The following is a 15260-nucleotide window of genomic DNA, read 5'->3' as shown; positions in this document are numbered from 1 at the left end:
CACACTGACTTCTAATCAGCTCTCTGCAGAAAGAGGTGTGCTGGTGATTGGCAGCCTGACAGGGGGAACAGAATCCCTTCAGGCTACTGTGTGCAAGGGTCAGGCTGTTACCAAGACAAGTCTTCCCCTGATACATGCACCTGAACACGTGTAGTGCAGAGCCGATGAGCTGTGCTAAACCTTTTTTTCCCCCTGTATTTATGAAGCTCTATTAGGACCATAGCAGTTATAAAAAAAAGAATGTGCTCCATCTTCCAAGTATTATGCCGCCTGATGAAATTCTACCTCACAATTGGACTCAGCTATAATGTGATCCCAGGATCTCTTAATTATCAGATATTACAGGGATTTTGGCCAACATGCTGATATGATATAGCCTTTGTCTATCAAATTGTGTCCTGCTGTATCACAAACTCCATTTGAGTTGCTAATAAATGTCACCAAAGATCGTACCTTTACATTGCATTGCAGTTCTCATTGTACAAAATATTGTATATATGTCATTAATCTAAGATGATTTTATAGTCCCAAAGGATATTCAAGTATCAATAATTAGTTTCTTGTTAATGTACCACTTTGATTTCCATTTTTTTCTGAGTTTACGCAGAATATCTTTTACCTTTAGCTAAAATGGCCCAAATGGTTTATAGTATTTAAAAGCTCTAACCTGAATTGTCATTTTGGAGAGGGCTAAGTCTAAACTTATGTGGAGAGGGTCCTTTCAAGATGATGGGAACTGACACAGGCCTGTTGTTTTTAGTTTTACAGATATGAAACAAAGCGCTTGAGACCGCAGACAGCATCTTAATAATTCCTATGCAACACAGGCAACACACTGATGAAATGTTGCTTCCAATATCGGCTTCACAAACTGCTGATCTTCCAGTCAGTGCATCTGCGGGTCTGTGTTTATCCTCTCCTGGAGTGTGTTTTGGGTGTCTTTAAAGGGCATATGAAGTTCCTTAATTACTAATGTCTCAGTCTCATTTGGGTATTGTCAAACAAGATTAACTAGAAGTGGCCTTAAGCCAGAGAGGAAAACATGAACAGAGAAGCAGGAAAGAGAAGAGATGGGGGGGTGAGAGAGCGACAAAGGGGAAGACAAGGAAGTGATGAGGAAACAAGCATACATTGCATGTTCTGCACAGACTTAATTGACTGAATAGTTTGAGAGAGAAAAAAGTAGGTCAGATACAAGAGGAGTCGTGAAGATGGAGGGCAGAGGACAGTGACGGGATGGAGGGAAGTATAAAGAAGAATAGATTGAATAGAACTTGCTCCTGCCAGAAGTTTGAGTTGCAGTAGCAGCAGATAATGGGATACAGCAAAAATCTGTTTGCATTCATGGTGTGCTGACTGGTATTACACAAGTGGAAAAGACAGAAGAGTTTAAAAAACTGAACCAATATGGGTGTGGTGGTTGACAAAAAGAGTGGCAAGATCATTTTATTGTATACCGTATGGTTGTTTGACTTCTTGGGCTCTGCCGAATGAAAAGCTTTGTCCGTTCATGGGTATCATGACAGGACAATAGAGTCAACTGTGGATGAGTCAGTGCAGTTGATGAAGGTCTATGGTGAAGAAAGGAGAGTAAGCTCTCAAAGGAGAATTGTGTTGTAAATTCAATGCAGCATTTCCAAGTTATGGGCTGTTTTTATCAGTTTCAAAAGTTGTAATGTCATTAACACCTCTGTGGAGTGACATAAAACAAATTATTTGATGGTAAAAATAGCACTTACTGCAGCAGTTTTGCATAAATTGAAAGTCAACATCGTCATAAACAAGACTAATCAATTAAGGGTATAAACAAATGTGGACATGGTAATCTAAAAGTACACACACTCAACATGCACACATCTATAAACATGCACATTATGGCACAAATAAAAACACTATTAAAAGCAAAAATTTAAAGTTACTGTCCCAAGTGCACAAACTGAAAGAACTAATAAATTGAAAAACACATTAAAAGCTCAAACATGCATGAAGGGAAGGAAATGGACAGAGCAGTGTAAATACAAAGTGAAAATCTACACACACATACACACATACACACACACACACACACACACACACACACACAGTGCACTGACCTTTCTGTTGCATCACCTACTGCAGGGTTGATAAAAAGCCCAGAAAAATAACAGATAAAAATGTGATTACATGGTTCAAATACTCCCCCTATCTTCCATCACTCATTAGCTGTTAAATGGCAGAGAAAGAAACAGATTGAAAGAAGGGTATTCATTAACATGATGGTTATTTTATCTAGTTGTGCATTGAGTTGTATTTGATTAGATATTTAACACTGATAGTAAAGTGGATGTCAACAAATAGAAAGAATTGGTTCTCATTTCTGATTGGAACTTTCCATCTCTCTTTCTATCTGTGTTTTTCTCATCTTACCGCTTTTTCCACTCTTGACATTTCCATATGTGCTTTCCTTCAACCCCCCCTCCCCCCTCTTTTCTGTCTCATTATGAAAAGTAGAGCGTTTTGCAGTGAAGGTAAATGGGACATGTAATGAGCGGATTGAAGTCCATTTAAAACTAATGATGTATCTTACAGCTTAACAACGAAAAGAGGGAGAAGAAAAGAGGAAAACAAGAAAGATAGATGATACTCACTTTAGACGATAAAGCACAGGTCAGGAACTTCCTATCAAGGAAGGCTTCATAAATTCTGCAGATTACTACATCTATGTTCATAATTCACCATTGCCCCTAGGGAATCGAATGTAATGCTTCTTCAGTGTATGGAGGAAACATAATTACCAATGCAACAGACTGGAAAAATGGATGAAAGATGTTATGCTTAACATACATATAGGCATATGTAGTCTTTATGTTATAGGCTATTAACAGTTGGATGCACTGAAGATTTCTACTAGTGTTGAAATGCTTAAATGATATCTCCATTGACTGGCGCCAAAGACATTACTAAAACAGGGTTATGCTAGTAGCACAGAAACAAAGTGCTCTGCAGCTTCCAGGTGCTTCCCAGAGAACACTCCAGGATGCTGGGCCATGCACTTTCAAAGCCTCCGGTGAGATCCTTGTAAGTCATGTTCACACTATTCTAACTCCACAGTATATAGGGACTGGCTGAGAGGCAGACAGAGAGCGGTCGCTTTGGAAAAGGTGCTGGGGCTGGCATCTTCTTCAAGCTGCACAGTTCCACATCTTAGAGAAGCATTTATAACAGTGACTGAGTTAATAAAATGAAAGGAGCAGCCAACAACAACAAACACGCTGAAAACGGATGAAGGAACTGGAGAGAAGTTGGTAGTGGAAGTCAATGCCGATGGAGTTTCTACATGTTTAAGATGTGTAACTTGTACAGTTTTACTGATAGAAGCAGTGAGGCACAGTTATAATAAAACACATTTTCATCATCAGCACAACATGAGGCTGAGGTTGCTTTTTAACTGCAAAAGCCACAACAGTGTGAATGGAGCCCAAGGCAGATGAACATTTTTGCAAGGATGACAATTTTTAATGGACATTTAAAATGCTAAAATGTTTGCCTAAATGCAAACTTTTGATGAGGAATGCCATCTTACAAATAAGACCGATAGCCTCACTGTCAAGAAACGTCCTTAGATTCAACATTGACATAAAAGCTACTGGCCTTTTTTTTGGCATGCTACTGTATGTAAATGTTTCATTTACAGGTCATTTGAAGTCAGATTTTCCAGCCAGTTAGGGTGAAAGGATTACATAAAAACCAGAAGGCTTCCCAGACACTACTTTACATCATAGTAGTTTCTGGTGATTTGAAACACAACAGCACCAGCTCAGTGGTCTATTTGAAATGAATTAGGAGTCAGCGTCTTTACAGCTGGTGGTGACTTTGTTGGTCTTGGTTTGGCCTTAAACTTAAACTTAAACCCCCAATCGTAAGTGACATCAATCTGCACAAAAATGATCTTTCAATAGTGGTGCATTTTGACCAAATCAAAGACAAATCAGGGGCCTTGTTCCCTGCAATCTTTAAGGGGCTTCTGATTGGTGACTGTTTCCGTGACATGTTTTTGTATAAGCTGTGGTTTGTGGCTCCAAAGGCAATTGTCAATATTTATAGCTTCCTTGACTCAGAGAATAAATGTTGACTCCTAGTTTCTGTGTTTCTTCTTTTTGGGAACTTTATTTTTATGCTCATGGCCCCAAAAACACAGAGAAAGGTCCAATAGCAAACTGTTCAGTCCTATAGAGGGATGAGTAACTCACTCAAATAGCTAGGATGATGCTAAATAATCGATAATCAATAAGTGACGATAAGACACTTATTTAAACTGAGTCAAGGAAGTCAGGAAAAATATTTTTTGTTTGCCAACATCCACAGAAGAAAACATTGAATGGGAAGTAGAAAAACATCAAATGAAAGGTAGGATGTCACAAAGTACTAAAAGGAGTCTTTGATTTTGTTAGGTACTTTGACAATAACAAACCAGACCACAAGTAAAATCCAGTGGACGTCTTTAGTCAGTGTCAAAGGGGAACCACTTTTTCAACAGAGAGACTAGAATCAATCAACAAGTAACTGACCAAAAAAGTTGAAGCAGTCTCACACAGCAAAATCGCCACGCTGACGCTAGCAGACATTGGGTTACATCAGGTCTTTAACATCATCTGATGCTTGGCTCCACAGCAGAGAGAAACAATATGCTGCACACTCAATATCTCCACTCTTTCATCCTCTTATCCCTCCCTCTGTGCCGCCTTCTCCTCTGTCCAAGTCCTGGGGTCATGAGAAGACTCCCTGGAGAGAGTTAGCCCTGACACAGGCAAGGGCATCGGAGAAGGATTTGTTCTGTGCCCCTTCCCCTATCCATGGCTCTATTTCCATGTATCTGTCTCAGGACAGATAGGAGTGCAGAGCCCTATCAGATTCAGGAGCATGGGAAAGGATTTATTTCAGAAAGATTGGAATACTGTAGGGTAATGGTTTAAAAAGTGGGCTTGGGACAGTCAGTTCTTCAGATATGGAGTCAAATAGAAGAAAGAAAAGAGGACACCCAAGTGTTTTCTCACAGAAGCTGGTATTTATTGAGAGACATGCATAGACAGCTTTTCTACATGATTTACCTTGTTGTACACGTCACCATCCATTCTATCTGACCAGAGTCTTTCTACATGACTGAATCTCTGATGCTCAACATTTTAGGGGAGAGGGATGATGTTGTGTATCTTTTGTGTCCTAAGCTTGTTTTTTAGCGGAGCATATTTTTTTTATTAAGAACGCAGAACATTTCTGGGATCCGACCCTGACAATTTACAGATGTGTGATGGATTCCCGTAAGTTCACAAATTTCAGGAAGATTGTCTTTAGTTATTGACTTCTTTACCTGACAAATATACTTTGGTGGGTGGGTGGTGACGATGAACACGTTTAATCCTTAACATAAGGATTTTCAGCATAATGAAATGTCATTTTTAAATTATCCTGTACATTAAAATTGCAAAAAGCTCCTTAACCATGTCAGCTGCCCAAAAGTGAAGCCATAACAGGTCATCCCCTGGAGGTTGACTGCAGTGTAGGTCATTCACCCCTCTTCCTTGATAGCAAGGTGGGCCAAACTAAATCGTCAAAGTATAAGGCAATAATCTATTTTTCCCCCCTCAGTTGGTTTCACTCAGTTGGGGTGCTTCTTATCACACTCATGTGTTCAAGTTCTAGTGCTGGGTTTTTCTTGCTGGGTGGGTTAATCCTCTGAACTGCATTCACCTTTTAGTTGTAAAATTACACCTCATATATTACCAATAATGACGGCCATCATTGCTTAGAACAGAGAGCGAGATTTATTGCTCCAATCTGTTATTTTACTTTTCCTGTATTTCATCCATTTATTTACGTAATACATGTGAGCTGTGGTTTTCTGTTTTGAGATTAGGTCAAAAAGTAGTTTCTCTGTATTAGGTCCCTAAATGACAAGAGTGATAATATGGCTGAATGGCCTTGGGTCCTAGGGGTACTTCCAATTGAACCCAATTACAGACTGTAAAGTTTTACGAGCCCTTGAAGTAGAGAATGGGGAAATGATCCGCCCTGTGGCCTTAATTATTTTTCCCCTCAGCACCCACACATCCAACAGTTGCCTCGACTCTGAATAAGTTTCAAAACAACTAAATATAATGTTAAGATTGGAATATATTGTACTTTGTTTTTCGTGTTTTTATGAGCAATATTTTAATGGCATTCCAGTTGGGATAGACTCAACACCAGTTGATACCGATTAAGTGATAGTGAGGATATTGATTCTTAGCATGAGGCCCACTCTGTATCTTCAATTAAATGGCCAAAAGCCACAGAGTCTTGAACCTTGACATCATAGAAGTACACCTCACATTAACATTTTAATTGAGGTTGCAATCTTCAAAGGCAGAGTAGGAACAACAATGTCAAAGGAATTAGGTCCACTTGCCATGCTTGTTTTGAGGGGAGTCTTGAAGCAGAGTTGATTTAACCAGGTTTTCGTGGGTGGGAATCCAGAGGGAGGAGTATGGTGTAGGATCATATAGTACACCACCTAATTAGCTCCAAAAAATGCAGAAGTAAGCCCGCCCCTAGCTGTTTTTTGATTAAAAACTTGGGGTTTGTGTCAAAGTAAATGGAAATAATTAAATTTAGAAAGAGCCCCAATCTCTTTGAACTGTCCCTTTGGGAAAATCGTCTCTTTAAACTACAGTTGCCATTAAAGAACAGAACTTCAGTTGCATGAATGTTTTGAGCAGCATATTTCTGTGGTTAGGTCACTGATACAACTGATACAGGGATCGATTGCAAGTTTGTCAGAAAAAAAACAACTTCTTTGATATTTTGTTGTCTCTCTCATTCTCTTCGTTCCTTTCATGCCATCAGCAGTGTTCACCCACATGCAGTGTTTTCATTAGAGGAATTCAGATATAAATGACTAGAGTTGTGATGCCGATTGAAGATGCACTACTGCATATAAACCCTATTTTAAGAGCGTTAACCTGCTGTGCAGCATGTTGTTTAAAGCTGTTTAAAATTGCTGTCGATATTCAAAATGTATTCACTTTACTGAAAACTTTTTCGTCCAACGCTGGAGTTGTCAGTAATCACATGAACACAGAACAACATTTGCACAGTTTGCTGTCCTGAGATTGGATTTTTGGATGTATCTAACACCTCCCTTTTCACTGGTATAACAAGGACAATCAGCCCTGCCTCGCTTCGTTCCGTCTGTTATTGATTAGACATGCAGGGAAATCATTGAGAACAAAGAGAGGGAGAGTAAAGGCAAGCAAGTACGGTTATGGGAACAATCCATAATGTATCTGAATTTCTGTGTGTTTTTGTGTATTGGTTATTGATGCAGTGCTTTATTCCCAGATGTGGACATTCGGTAAAGAGTAGGCTAAATTTCAGAGAGACAGTCTGATGTGATAATGGCGTCGCTGGTGGAGATGTCCTGATCAAATGATTATCTCTGCTGTCCTGATAAAAGCCAGCTACTACTGAGCAACCCAATGTGACATTTATGGTTTCCTATATAATACAGCTGTGCAGTATGTCATGTGGGTACTAGCTAAACAATTCCAATCCTATGGAGGAAATATATACCCACACAGATATGAGATGTGTGAAGACAGTTTCCAATGAAATATATGAGACAGGACAGTTGACAGTGGTTGTAACACGCCGGAATATGTGCAAGGCTATCTTGACTTAGAAAATTTCTACTTTGGATGTGAATGTGGTGGAGATTTCTCCTTTCAATTATGACAAATGGCCATAATCTAACATGCAACTTGTTCAGGGTGTCACGTGCACCATCCAAGTACTAGCGCACTTCACGGTTTCATTTTCAATAATGAGTGAAGTCTTTTCTCAGTCTTTCAATATCTCTGCTAAGTTATCATATATGCAAAGGGAATACTCTGTAATACATACTGTATGTTCCACAAAATCGTTTTGTATCACACCAAATAATGAACTGTGTCAAAGTGCACAGTGGTTGCTATAAATATGTCGGTGAAGAAGTCAACTTGTGCCTTTCCTATATACAAAAAGCAGCTCAGAAAAGTTATAGATCCCTCACTGTGATTTCCCTTTGTTGAAATGGGCCTCAGAGTGTTGGAGCTCTGCCTCAGGAAACTGTATACATTGTTGTTCTGTAATTTTTTTGTCTATGTTGATTGTTGTGTATCTTTATTAGTTATTATTTATCAGCTGCTGTTGAATGATGATTTTGTACACATCTCGAGGAGAATATCTGAAAACATCAACACCTAGTAAATATTCAACAGTCTTGCCATATGCCACGCATCTGTGCTGCACCTCGTGTGAATTTAAGTGTGTGTATGTGTTTGTTATAAGCTACCATCGGGGGACAAATATCTGACTGAAGACCATTTTTTGCGTTTGTCTGGGAGAAAAAATGTTTTTCTTTGGTCAGTGGTTTGGGCTAAAGTTTGTTCAAGGACGTCAACTTGGTACTTAGAAGAAGCGGTTTCGGGAAAAGTAAGGGTGAGGCGCTAGAAAATGAAATCATGCCTCATTTATGTCCCCAAAGGCGATATGAGACAGTATTTGTGTATGAGAGAGCTCGGCTCAGCTGTTGTGTATTTCTGAGAGCAGGTTGCAGACAGTCGGCTGTTCATATCCGATTTTTCAACGCAGCCAAATGTTTCACTGTGGATAAAGACTATTACAAATGACTAGAGGCTGTTGTGGCAAGACGCTGAAATCCCAGCAGATAAATAACATTAGAAAATGCCAAACACACACTTAAAGACAAAGCCATTCAAACACCTCATGAGCATGGACACACATTCATCCTCATGATCTCAACACAGCAGCACGCAGCTGCTATTTGTTGTAGGTTACTAAGACACACAAAATATTCATGTAAACATATTTAAGAGAGCCAAGCCTCAACATGGATAGTTTATCCATGGTTGAGAAAAGATGTTTTTATGGGTGTTGATAGGAGTTAAGAAGAATTATTATCTGGTTTGATTCAAGCTACAGTTCCTGCTTGGGTTTTTTGAAGATTTCTCAGTCATTTGATGGCACAATTCAGATTGTTACATTTCTATGGTCAACAAACTCTTTGTTTTTTAATGCCAGATTTTAATGGTGGAGATAGAAATTATTGTTATGTGTTGTTATATTTTTTTGGCAAAACCAGTTTTAGTTTTCACAGGTTAAAATATAAAACTCAAATAGCAGATTGTATTACTTTTTCTTTAAGTCAATGTTCAGCAAACCTTGACACAGGTTAAATTGTTGTACTGCTGAGATGACAGAGGGAGGGAGGAGTGAGGGCACTAAAGAAAGAGAGAAATAACGAGGAGTGGACTAAACAATTTCTCTTGTAAAATATGGTTATAAAGGAGGGGAGATACTTGGAGGGGGGGGGGTGAAACAGGAAACAACAACAAATTAAACGGGAAAGATTAGGTGGTCGGAAGGTGTTACATTTTTACCAGCAGGACTTCTCTCTTTGTTCATTTTTTCCGCTGAGAGAGAAACAGCGAGCACAGCCAGAAGCCACCTAGGAGGCAATGGACGGGCAGGTCGAATAAGAGAAACAAAGATAGGATGACTGTAGGAGGGCAGGCAATGAGGCAGAGAAATAGAGAAAAGAAAGAAGTTCATATTATTATTGTGTTTGTCTCTGCTGAGGCTTTCTTTTCTTCCTTTCAAGGCCCTCTCTCTCTCTCTCTCTCTCTCTCTCTCTCTACATAGATATATCTGCTTCCTCTGCTAATCTCTTCCCCTTATACCTTCTTGTCATTCCTTTTTCTCTCTCTTCATGTTCTTTCCTTTTCCTCTCTTCTCTTCTTGTGCACTAGAGGAAGGGTATCATATATGTTCAAATATCCACATGTTGTCTGTCTTTTCTTCCTTCTCTCAGCCACTTACCCATATTTCTAGTATGTATTCTTAGATATTAATTTACTATCTTTAATACGATTTTTACTAAAGGAAAATATTTGAATTTCTGTTGATTTTCACAGAAGATAAACCTGTGCCTTATACTACTTAAAATAGTTGGCATGTCTGTTTTTTCTATTCCGATTATTAACTGAGTAATTGGCATTCAGATGAGGTGAGGTTTCATGCACCCTTGGCTGCAGATATTGGAAAATGGTCTTAGATTACAACACATATAAATTCCTCATAAAATACCTTGAACTGTGCTTACTGCAACATTCTGTGCACCACATTTCCCTTTTATTATGTCACATGATTAACGTCATCTGTGTTGTATGTTATATTAAAGATTACATCAATACCATATGAATAACACATTCTATGAGATGGAAAAAAGTGCACGTCGTGTGCCACAATCACTTCTTTTATTCATATTATCAGCATAAAATGTAGGCGAAGCAGTGGAGTATGTACATGAAAGTGAAACTGTGGGTTTTGGTGCCTTTCCCTGGGGCGCTTTAGCAGTCTTTATGGGAGCAGAGTGACATTCACAATATCATTTCCTAACATATGCTCTTCAATCTGTATAACCAGTAACATGAACAGCTAAACTTGCAAAATTGCTAGTATGTCTCTACCCCGTAAATCTCTTGATGAAGACACAGTGTTCCTATTTTTTTAATCTTGTTGTGTTAATCATGGTATTTTCTGCTGTGGTAATTACTTATCAAATGATCTTAAGCACTGTCTATTTGTTTTTTTCTTATTATCTATATCCTTCTCTATGCCACTGCAAGGACCCGGCTTCCCCACAGGGATCATTCAAGTTTCATCCAGTCTTCAGAAAAAGACAGGGTAGCTCCATTTGCAATGCATATTAAATAGTAAGGACGGCAAGACAATCGCTAAAGATGTAATTAATGCGGCAAGAGCCTGTAGCAGCTCCTATGGTGACATCCTATTCCATTGTCGCACTGAGCCTTAACTCTGCCCACTTCACTGAATTATATGCAAGCAACTGATCTAGTTTAAATATGAAGTTGTGATTTTTGGAATATTAATAGCTTCATTTCTGACGTCTTACACCTCATAATGGTTTCTTTTCTTTCTGCACTGACTGCCTCACATCACAACAAAAAAAGTGATGCTGCTTTAAAGAAGGCATGACCTGCACATGTGTAAAGACAACAAACATACTACAGTGACTTACTGTACAGACTAAATCCACCTACATATTTTTCTGTGGTTTCGATCCCAACAAATCTCTGGTAAGTGATTACCCTATGAATTTAAAGAAAATCTTCCAAAGAAATTTCAAGTGTAAAAAAGGGTCAAATATCTTTCAAGTGCTTTTGATCATCTGAATTGAAGGACACAGCTTTACAAATCCGCAGAGAAATACCAGTACATATAGTTGTAAGCCAGATCATGACTGCAGGTAGAGTTCCCTTACATTGCCCTTTTCACCAGAAGTCAATCAGGGTTCCTACTTGATTCATTAACAATGTTAATGTGTAGTAACAGAAAAACATATTTTTCCTTGATTTTGCTCAACCTCTATTTTCTGTTCTCAGAAGTATTTTCTGTCGGGCTCCTCTGTATGTCATAGTAAGTCAGTACTAATGAAGTAAAGTCCAGACGGTCCTGCAGATTTCCTGACCTCATGTCTACAACTGAGAGCAAAGCATAGGCATACATATATTTATCTGTTTTTCTGCATTAGTTGATGTATACAAGTTTTTTTGTTTGTTAGTCTGTTTGTTTTGATTGGAGGCAATAAGCAATACTCGTGTCAAGTTTTCCTTGAGCTGATAAGAGTTTCTCTTCAGAGTCAGAGATGGACTTTGTCGTACAATCGTGGATGTTTTTTTAGTTTTCATTTTTTCAATTCTAAATATTTTAAAGGGATAGTTCACCAAAAACTGAAAATGTACTCATTATCTACTCATCATTATACCGATGGATGGGTGGGTGAAGCGTTTGAGTCCACAAGACGCAGGAGGAGACTCAGGGTAAACTTTGTTGCAGCCAAATACAATTGAAGTAATTGGCTGCAACACTCAACACTACTTGGATATCATAATTAATAAGTCGATTTATAACTGAAACTATCAAACCATGTCATGCTTTCAAATGATGGACCCTTGAAAAGATATTTACATTAGATAATTTATATATTACAAAAGAATGAATGTTTTGACGGTGTGAAAACCTCATGTAATATTTTGGAGTCATTATTTCATGACTCAAGACAGAATCCCGAGTTGGTCTTGTTGACTTTTACGTCTGCCTCTCGCTCATTTACTTTCTCTTTCACTGACCTCTTTCAATTTCCTATGTAAATTTCCAGTACTCTTCTAACAAAACTTAGATGACGAACAATGGATTGAATGACTGAGGTTGTAGAGGAATGGGGCTAGTCTTTCACTACTGATTAAATTATCAGCTTGGTGCCCCATCAGAGGCACGAAGGCATGAAATTGCTTGACATTTTTTCTCCCAGTGCATTCTGCCATCGCCCATTTCCCAGGCTTCATTTCACAGCAAGGAGGAAAGCAAGAGCCCCCGAAAGTTGTTTTGTTCCCTCAAGGATTTGTCAGGCAGTGTGTTGTGTAAAGTCGGACAGACGGGATATACATGAAAGATTGCAAACAGTTGTGTGCAGTAAAGTGCGGAAATGTAAGATCTGAATAAATATTTTTTACTTTCCATACTAAACATAGTACAATGCTTTTATGATTGAAATTCAAAATTAAAGGTCGCTGGAAGAAACAACAAAATCAACTTGTTGTTGATCTTAAGCTTCTCTTTCACACCAAACACCTGCACACACACAAACATACACATTGTTCCCGCAAATACAAATCTCGAATATACCTTGACTCTCCCTTGACCCTTCTCAGAAAACTCAGAACTAGGAACTTGAGCATCTTTTAAAAAACAGCCCAGGGCTTTCGCCATTCAGTTTTTTCCCCTACACCTGCAGGATTCATGGGGTGTTTTAAACACGCTGCATCAACCTGACTCACCCAAACACAGATTCACTGCTAAAGTCTGGATTTTCTGCATTATCTCTCAATCCAATTCACTGAAAGTCAAAACCTTTATATTTTCCCATCTTCAGTCTTGTCTGAATGCTTCACTCAGCACCAAGTTTTAACAGTGCTTCTTGGACTGGGGCATGGAGCAGATGATGGAGCATTAAGCGTGAAAAGGTTAAAGGTTTGTGTCCCAAATGGCAATGTGGCGATAAGGTGGAATGGCCTTCAGTGGTTCTGAAAAGGAAAAGGGCAAGATGAATGTCAGCCAAGTCTGCTAGGAAATATAAATCATACTAAAAAGCCCAGATTTGAAAATTTCCTGCAATATTTTCTCCATAATTTCTAACAATGCTTTAGAGAAATACGCCAAATTAAGTCATTTCTTTTGAAAGATGGCAACTTCATCTCACAGCCTCTGTATCTATGCCCTCAAGGGAAATTCCATCAATTCAGCCTTCATTCAAAACGCAACCGCATGTTTTATAATAGAAAAAATGAGCTTTCGAGTTAAAGTCAAATATCTCAAATATATCACTGAAATACAGATCTCCTCACATTTTAGATGATACTATCAAGTGGAAAGCAGTGGCTGTACTGTACAGATGGACAGTTTGGGACCTTGGAGATTGTGCAGGTTACCATGTTTCAATTGGAAAGCAATAACAGTACAGAAACCCATAAACTCATACGCATCTATAACATATTTGAGGTGTGGGCTCTCAGTATGTGATAAAATAATTTAAATGGGCCATGATCTAATCAGGTGTAAATAAACAAATGTACATGATGAATAAACATTTAATTTAGCTTTATCAGTTTCAGGGTCCTTTTACTGTGCAAGCAAGCTAATTTTTTACAGTGAATTAATGTTGGGATTCAAATTTTTTATATAATCTCTGAAATGAAGTAGAAAGAGTTTTTCATAAACACAGAAAAGAGATTTATTTATGAACACAACTGATCATAAATCATGTCATTATTTATGAAACCTGAAAGACAGATAAAGACATATTTTCCGCTTTTATCGCTTAAGCCGAGGCAGCAGTGACTGACAACATTGAGATAGGTTTACCAGAGATTAGGTTCAATTCCAGAGTCTTGATAAAACAGTTCAAACTCTTAAGAAGTTTTGTATTGTGGTCTGTCAGTTGAAAACAGCAATCATCTAAGCTCTAGGAACTGCCAGCAGTTATTTAGTGATACAAACACAGCCCTGCCTCATTGATGGAGTTAGGTTTTGAACCTAATCGAAACAAAAAATACATGGTGACTTTCCACTGCCCCCCCCCCCCCCAAAAAAAATGAATTAAGATATAAAACCTTGAAATGTATTTCTGTGCCCCTTATCTTGTCAGACTGGACAAATATGGACGCTGTATGAAGTGGCCTTGTCGCGACTGAAGGTCAAAACAGATCAATGAGGGAGGAAGGTGGGCTCGGGATTGTTGGTATGAGAGAAAGGGAGGAATAATATAAGAAATGGAAGCGAGAGGTAGGGAAGACAGTGTTCTCTAATATTAATCAATTGCGAAGATAACGTCTCAGCAGCAGACTCCTGCTATCTGCACCATGAAAGAGCACAAGTATGAAGGGCAGACATTTGATGTGGCCAGTGTTCATATTGTATGTTTGTTTATGTATTTGACAGAGCGACTTAGAGATGGAGGCATCCAGAGTTGATGTGATTAATCCTGTATTTTACTTTGTTGATCATCAGAAGATGTGATACATGTTTTAATGTAAACAAAGGCAGCTGAAGGTCTCTCAGAATTTGAAAAACAAGACCTTAGCGTCTAATGATAACAAGACTAAACAGTTTGGACTCAGTTCTAAGTGGCATGTCAGGAGGAAATCTGTCACCACTCATCACCTGCCCAATACCATCCCAGCAGTGAATTATGTTGGTGGCAGCATCAAGGCGCGGAGAAGTTTCTCAACGACAGTGAGACTGGTCAGGGTCGCAGGAAAGATGAACAAATCAAAATACAGAAGTATCCTCACTGAAACACAGTCCAGAGCGCTCAGGACCCCAGTCTGTGCTGAAGGTTTACCCTGTGACATGACTGTGACCCTAAGGACACAACCAGGACAAAACAAGAGTAGCTACGAGAAAACTTTGTGTGTCCTTGAGAGGCAAAAAAATGGCTGTCCACCGATGGTCTGCATCAAACCTGACAGCGCTTGAGAGGATCTGCAGAGACGCATGGCAGAAAATCCACAAATCCAAAAAGACTCAAGGCAGTAATTGCTGCCAAAGGTGCTGAGTGAAGACTCTGAATACTTAAGGTCAATCTGATATTTCAGTTTTTCCTT

General features: G+C 38.8%; 1 protein-coding gene across 1 annotated transcript in view; it reads left to right on the top strand.

Annotated features, from left to right (window-relative positions):
- Positions 1-15260, top strand: part of LOC133953184 (zeta-sarcoglycan) — a 131043-nt gene that overhangs the window by 94781 nt on the left and 21002 nt on the right. The gene's annotated exons all lie outside the window — the stretch shown is intronic.

This window comes from Platichthys flesus, chromosome 5 (assembly GCF_949316205.1).
Source record: "Platichthys flesus chromosome 5, fPlaFle2.1, whole genome shotgun sequence".
Taxonomy (NCBI): Eukaryota; Metazoa; Chordata; class Actinopteri; order Pleuronectiformes; family Pleuronectidae; genus Platichthys; species Platichthys flesus.
The sequence above is the reverse complement of the archived record's forward strand: the minus strand, read 5'-3'. Positions and strand labels throughout refer to the sequence as shown.